The following is a 7,904-nucleotide window of genomic DNA, read 5'->3' on the forward strand; positions in this document are numbered from 1 at the left end:
ATTTGGATTTCTGTCGTCAGCTAAAGACGACAACTTTCAGTTCATATTCTTACATAATGACTGTCTGTGCCCAGTGTGGGTAAGTTACATGATCTCTGATTCAGTAATACGCGTCATTTTTTAAAAACGTAATCAAAACACTGACATTTGAGTTTGAATTACGTTTTCTTGTGCAATTTTAACTTGAAAACGAATCATCTGTAGAAATAAACTTGTGCATGGCTAAGATTACATCATTGTTATAACTGATTTTTTGGCACATTTATTGAAGTATAAGTATTTTTGCCAAAAGTGATCCGATTTGGGTACTGATTTGATTTGGGTACTGCCTCCTTACACAATTTTCATTCTGTTACTGACTAATTCTTGGTGTTTTTATTCTATGACAAACTGGAAATATTATGAAATAAATAAAAATATGTAAAAATGACATTGCTACAATTAGTTAACAATTTTGTGATGATATAACATACCCATGGGGATTTAGATAAGGTGTTATATTACCCCTAATATATGCAGCCATACCCCCATTTTGAGAGGTATGGGGGTACAAAACCCCCAATTACAAAAGTGACAGGGAACACTGTTTTATTCAAATACCAAACAGGGTATACGTCTTCGATGTCAAATCATTTAAAAAGAAAGCATGGCATTTCAATTAGTGACTCGCGGCAATCAACATCAACACCGTCTACCCCTAGCAGTGAAAACATTTTAACTTGGTAAAAACCTTAAATATGTTACCATGGCTACTTTACAAACTGCTACTTTTGTTTTATTATACATGTGCCTTAAATAACGCTTTTATACTTGATTCTTATGTTTTTATGAGAAAGTGTGTATGAAGTAAATCGATTCGAAAAAATCGATTCGAAGGGATCAAAATCAAAATCGAACCAATTCGAAAAAATCCTGATTCGTCCCAGCCCTCAAAATAAACACGGGGAGACTAGTTTGTTACTACTGATGAGGGGAAAGTAAACACGGGGAAGCTGGTATGTTACTACACAGGAAGTGAAAGTAAACACGGGGAAGCTGGTATGTTACTTCACATGAAGTGAAAGTAAACACGGGGAAGCTGGTATGCTACTACACAGGAAGTGAAAGTTAACACGGGGAAGCTGGTATGCTACTCCACAGAAGTGAAAGTAAACACGGGGAAGTTAGTATGTTACTACTGAGGAAGGGAAAGTAAATACGGGGAAGCTGGTATGTTATTGCAGAGGGAAGGAAAACTGAAGCGTATTGAAACAACTAAATGTGTTATTACCATGGGAAACACTTTGTGTTTTGTTCAGACCCCTCATCCACCCCTTCGACAGAAAATTAAACTGACCCGCCTATCTGTTACAACTTGAAGCAGTGCCACTGAACCCGGGGTTAGTCACCGTCGTGTGCTACACCATTCACTTTATTTGAAGATTACAGCAAAATTTTGTGTAAAAGCACTGAATCAAGCGCACTTGCATCTATGCTCATTGTTGTGGATTTTAGAACGGAACTGTAATGGGTATATATCCCTCCACATTAGAACAACCAAAGTGCTTCTGATTACTCTCCAAGGTACTTTTCTCTGAGAAAAGAAATACACGGATTTCAGTTTGGAGTAATTACATAAAAGATGAAACCTATTATAAAGACGACTTGTCACGTCATCACATATGGAAAATGTCATTTATCGATTCAGAAATACGTTAATGAAATGTAATTTAATTCCTCGTATTTTTCTTTTCATGGAACTAGTCGAGTTTTATAAGATCAAAAAATAAAGCGAACGATTGGTAATAAAATGCTTTCTGAGGCGTATTTACTAATATGTCCCCTGTCGTAAAACGACACAAGCCAGCATTAGAGTCGCCATATCGTGTCGTTATCAGCGGTATACCTACCCAATATCGTGGTACGTGGTTCTATTTATGCTAATACTCATGTACGTGTAAGTAAGGAGAACCACATTCGGGATTGTTTGAGAGAGAATAAAATGGAAATATATATATAATAATAATTCAGTTCTGCTTAAAAAATGTACACAAGTGTAGGTGAAAGTCTTCACACGCCAACACATCTAACTATTTATAATTGTACAGACGTATGCGCCAAGGTGTGATGACGTTAACCTAATAGTGTACATAGAGTAGATCAAATTGTAAAGATGTGTACGTCAAAATGTACATATGGCAACATCGAGGTTTACACACATGTACGCCAAAGTGTACTTACGCGTCCGTGAAAGTATACACACATGTTTGTGAAAGTGTATAGATGTGTAGGTCAAAGTTAACAGACGTATAGGTCAAACTGTACTCACATGTAGGTCAAAGTGTACAGACGTGTAGGTCAAAAGTGTACTCACGCGTCCGTGAAAGTATACACACATGTTTATGAAAGTGTATAGATGTGTAGATCAAAGTTAAAAGACGTGTAGGTCAAACTGTACACACATATAGGTCAAAGTGTACAGACGTGTAGGTCTAAAGTGTACAGACATGTAGGTCTAAAGTATACTCACGCGTCCGTGAAAGTATACACACATGTTTGTGAAAGTGTATAGATGTGTAGGTCAAAGTTAACAGACGTGTAGATCGAACTGTACACACATGTAGGTCTAAAGTGTACAGACGTGTAGGTCTAAAGTGTACTGATGCGTCCGTGAAAGTATAAAAACTTGTTTTGTGAAAGTGTATAGATGTGTAGGTCAAAGTTAACAGACGTGTATGTCAAAATGTACACACAAGTAGGTCAAAGTGTACAAACGTGTAGGTCAAAAGTGTACAGACGTGTAGGCCTTGACGTGTCGGTCAAAAGTGTAGAGACGTGTAGGTCAAACTGTAGAGACGTGTCGGCTAAAGTGTACAGACGTGTAAGTCAAACTGTACACACGGGGAAGTCAAAGTGTACAAACGCGTAGGTCAAAGTGTATAGACGTGTAGGTCAAACTGTACACACGTGTAGGTCAAAATGTACAAACGTGTAGGTCAAAAGTATACAGACGTGTAGGTCAAAAGTGTACAGAAGTGTCGGTCTAAAGTATACAGACGTGTCGGTCTAAAGTGTACAGACGTGTCGGTCTAAAGTGTACAGACGTGTCGGTCAAAGTGGACAGACGTGTCGGTCAAATTGTACAGACGTGTCGGTCAAAGTGGACAGACGTGTAGGTCAAAGTGTATAGACCTGTAGGTCAACGTGTACAGACATGTATGTCAAAGTGTACAGACGTGTAGGTCAAAGTATACAGACATGTTGGTCAAAGTGGACAGACGTGTAGGTCAAAGTCTATAGACCTGTAGGTCAACGTGTACAGACGTGTAGGTCAAAGTGTACAGACGTGTAAGGTAAAAGTGTACAGACGTGTAGGTCAAAGTGTACAGACGTGTAGGTCAAAGTATAGAGACGTGTAGGTCAAAAGTGTAGAAACGTGTAGGTCAAAGTGTAGAAACGTGTAGGTCAAAGTGTAGAGACGTGTAGGTCAAAAGTGTACAAACGTGAAGGTCAAAGTGTAGAGACGTGTAAGTCAAAGTATACGGACGTGTACGTAAAAATGTACATATGTGTATGACAAAGTCTACAGACATGTACGTCAAAATACACATGCATAGCCATGTGCATTTCACGTGTACACGCGTGTACTTCAAAGTATATAGACGCATACCACAATTTGAAAAGACGTGTAGGTCAACATGTACTCTCATGCTGTTACCATCTTCACACAGTGAAATCTATTCTCTCTAGTACAGTACGTGTATGCGATGCGTTATCTGTATCTATTTTCTATTAGTTGATGTTTTGAAGCTATACACTGAGCATAAGGAGTGGTAATGATTCCTTTAAGTTATTTGAACAACATTATTCCGTATGGTAGACACGTTAACAAATAAAGCCCTACAATTGAAACACGTTACTTTGAGTTGTCGTCCCTTTTATACCGTCCTTACGAAATGCCAAGGTGAAGTAATATTTGTAACGCCCGCCCATGTACTTACATGTATATGTATAGTTGTCACAGAGCGTGCAATGCTAGTTGTGTCAGAACGGGTATTGCTGTCGAAAGTAAGTTACGAGATCCGTGAAAAACCCATCCGGGAATTCAAGGGCGCAGTATTTCGGTCATGCTGCTCAGTTTTGCTAGCACTGAGAATACCGCACGGCGTAACGCTAGCGGAATGTAGTCATTTAAAACTCGTAAAACTTCAAAGTCTCTGTCGATTTCTAAAAGATGCACGAAAATGGATAAGACATTTATAGCTTTTGATATAAAAAATGTTGAAGGAGTATGGAGGCATCAGGAAGACAGGTGATGGCGTTAACACGACATAGCTGCCACGTTACAGAACAAGGCGCGTGCGACAGTTGAACATTAAACTAATGTGTTTCATCAGTAATTAATCCGATCCAACTTGTGGGAAGGTGATGTGACCGGTTTATGTTTCTAGATATTGTAATTCGTCGAAACGCCATCGTTTCGCCTTTCAAGTTAATAACTGTTTCACCAGTTATATCATAACCGGGCTATACAGTATCCGGACGACTGTTCTTCCATTGTCTAACTGCAAGGAACCTGTTTGTGCTACACTTCGTGAGGTAACCAATAGCCTGGTGGACATGAACCAGTAATAAGGAGTGTGATTGATGAAGGTTTCACGAATCGTGATTAACAGATGTCCACGTACAAACTTACCAGGGATGTTGTTATTGAGTTTCATTTTAGTATTAGCCATAGTTACAAGACCTTAGAGAATAGAGCAGTGGTGTTACTTTTGAACCAATTGATTTTGGTTTCTGTTAATACGTGTACCTCGTTTGCAGTCAAAAAATACCACTGGGTATCAGATGAGAAAATTCCACCCTAGGGATCTCCAAATCCGAGCCAAGTAAAACCCTCGGGAGAAATCTCCCCATTCTACACCTCCTGACATTACAGAGTCCTATTTTACTATATTTACTGGTAAACCTCGGATAGCATTGCCTAGATACGTAATTCAATCAGAAACATCTGATAGCCAATCATTGCAATTTATCTAAATACATATGTAGTTTGCTTTGTTAATGTATAAAGGAAATTTCCTTGACAAGAAAACATTCGACTATATACATTTATGAAGTTTAACTCGATAGTGTTACAGTGTTTGTCTGTGACAAGAAAGTACATCAACTATCAATAAATTTATAACACTTCTTTTCCTACATGAAAGGTATCAGTGGTTTTAACAAGTCCGGAGAAATGGTAAAATAAAGAAATAACGGAAGGTTTACATAAATCCCCTCGGATAGGTCGTGCGGTTTGTTAGACCTGATGTCTATTAAGCTAGCAAACCAGGAATTCGCGTGATGAAGACGTGCAATATAACGTAACGCCACAAATTAATAGAAGAAAACAGGTTTTAATATTTCCATATATTCATCATTCATGATGGAGGGACTGCCAATGCGTATCATTAGTTCGCTCGACGTTTTGTTATTATCACATCACGTGTGACAGGCCCCCTAAACAGAGATGGCCTGTATTCCCCTACCAGGGCCAATAACACCGTGCCATTGATTTCTACTCATATGATACTAGCAGGCTTAAATTAAATAGTTTGGATGAATTTCAATATAAAATAAATGATGTGATTAATAATAAATTATGTAAAATGAAACACGTCCCGGAAATACACAAGGTACATAACACTCGTTCTGTGGTTGTCGAACGATCGTTGGAGTTTTCTAAGAAACTGATTTGTAATAGCGTGGTATGTGGGTATAATTGTTATCGACAACCACGCACCAAGCAATACACAACTGTTTAATGGGAACACACCAAATAATTAGCACACAACTGTTCAATGGGAACACACCAAATAATTAGCACACAGCTGTTCAGTGGGAACACACCAAACAATTAACACACAACTGTTCAATGGGAACACACCAAATAATTAGCACACAGCTGTTCAATGGGAACACACCAAACAATTAACACACAACTGTTCAATGGGAACACACCAAATAATTAACACACAGCTGTTCAATGGGAACACACCAAATAATTAGCACACAACTGTTCAGTGGGAACTCACCAAATAATTAACACACAGCTGTTCAATGGGAACACACCAAATAATTACCACACAGCTGTTCAATGGGAACACCCCAAATAATTAGCACACAACTGTTCAATGGGAACACACCAAAAATTAACACACAGCTGTTCAATGGCAACACACCAAATAATTAGCACACAACTGTTTGATGGGAACACACCAAATAATTAGCACACAACTGTTTAATGGGAACACACCAAATAATTAGCACACAATTGTTTAAAATGAACACACCAAATAATTAGCACACAACTGTTTAATGGGAACACACCAAATAATTAGCACACAACTGTTCAATGGGAACACACCAAAAATTAACACACAGCTGTTCAATGAGAACGATATACAGGAGATAGTGATGCGTATTAGTTAAAAGGGAAAACAGTTAAAAATACTTACTGAATCAATAATTAGTCTAAAAGACAACGCTTTAAGTGCCGATAGACATGATAATGCAATTCAAATTGAGTTTCATATATAAACTTTATGATTTTTATACTGAATTACATCGAGAACTATTTTAAAATGGCTTTTTAATTTCCAACTAATAATGTGTCCGTTTCATAGCGCGCATTGAAAACACATTTCCCTGATATAGTTTTTAGCTAAAAATCTTTCATTCAAATTATATTTCAGTACACAATATTCTCCTTATTGAAAGACATGTATGCATGAGCCTGAATGAGAATGCACAGAGTAAACATCCCTACAGGTAGGATGTAAGTATTGTACCTACAGGTAGGGCGTAAGTATTGTACCTACAGGTAGGGCGTAAGTATTGTACCTACAGGTAGGGCGTAAGAATTGTACCTACAGGTAGGGCGTATGAATTGTACCTGCTGCCCCCATTGCATGATCGTAAGAGGCGACTAAATTTTGGATCTTCTCTTTTCTCTTCTAAACAACCGTCTTCGTCCTAATGTCTCCCTTGACAATGCCTCACTTTTGGCCTTTAGTTTAGCGTTTGCCTCAGTGAGGAAGGCTTTGGGTACTGTCCCCTGGCCGAGACATACCAGAGTCTGTAAAAATGGTATTTTCTACTCCTGCTTAGCGCTCAGCAATTTAGGATTGGGACGGCTGGTTCGTCCGTTGTCAGCATAATGTGACCGGGTGGGGTGTCCTGCTGGGTGTCTTCGGCAGTATGTTTCAGTGAGGTAGCACTATAAAGTCGGCATCAGTTCTGCGCTATCACAAGGAGACAAACACGAACATATCGCAGCCTCCCAAAATATACACGCATACACTACATGCATGCATCTTGTACATAGGAGAGGGCGTCCTTAAATGACCATAGCTGTTGTTAGGACGTTAAACAATACTAAACCAAACCAAACCAAACAGGGTAAAACCACAGGGACCAGATACTTTGTTACAGCTATATTTGGACCTTAACTAAGGTTTTCAGAATAATTTTTACTTGTTTAAGGGGTTTAGATCGTCTTTCGGTAAGAAATTCCGTGGAAATGATCACCGTTTCCTCCAAAAACACACGCCATTTCCGAGTTGCAACGTTTTTTGCAGTCATCGTGCCATTTATTTTAATATTAATGAAGTCAAATTATGCACTGAGTTATACAGTGATGAATAGTTGAAGTACAATGTATTTACTGTATTCTGAGTGAGATATACAGTGATGTACACTTGAAGTACAATGTATTTACTGTATTTTGAGTGAGATATATAGTGATGTAAACTAGAAGTACAATGTTTTACTGTGTTTTGAGTGAGATATACAGTGATGTATACTTGAAGTACAATGCATTTACTGTATTTTGAGTGAGATATACAGTGATGTACATTTGAAGTACAATGTATTTACTGTGT

This window comes from Mizuhopecten yessoensis, unplaced genomic scaffold (assembly GCF_002113885.1).
Source record: "Mizuhopecten yessoensis strain PY_sf001 unplaced genomic scaffold, ASM211388v2 scaffold2781, whole genome shotgun sequence".
NCBI classification, from domain to species: Eukaryota; Metazoa; Mollusca; class Bivalvia; order Pectinida; family Pectinidae; genus Mizuhopecten; species Mizuhopecten yessoensis.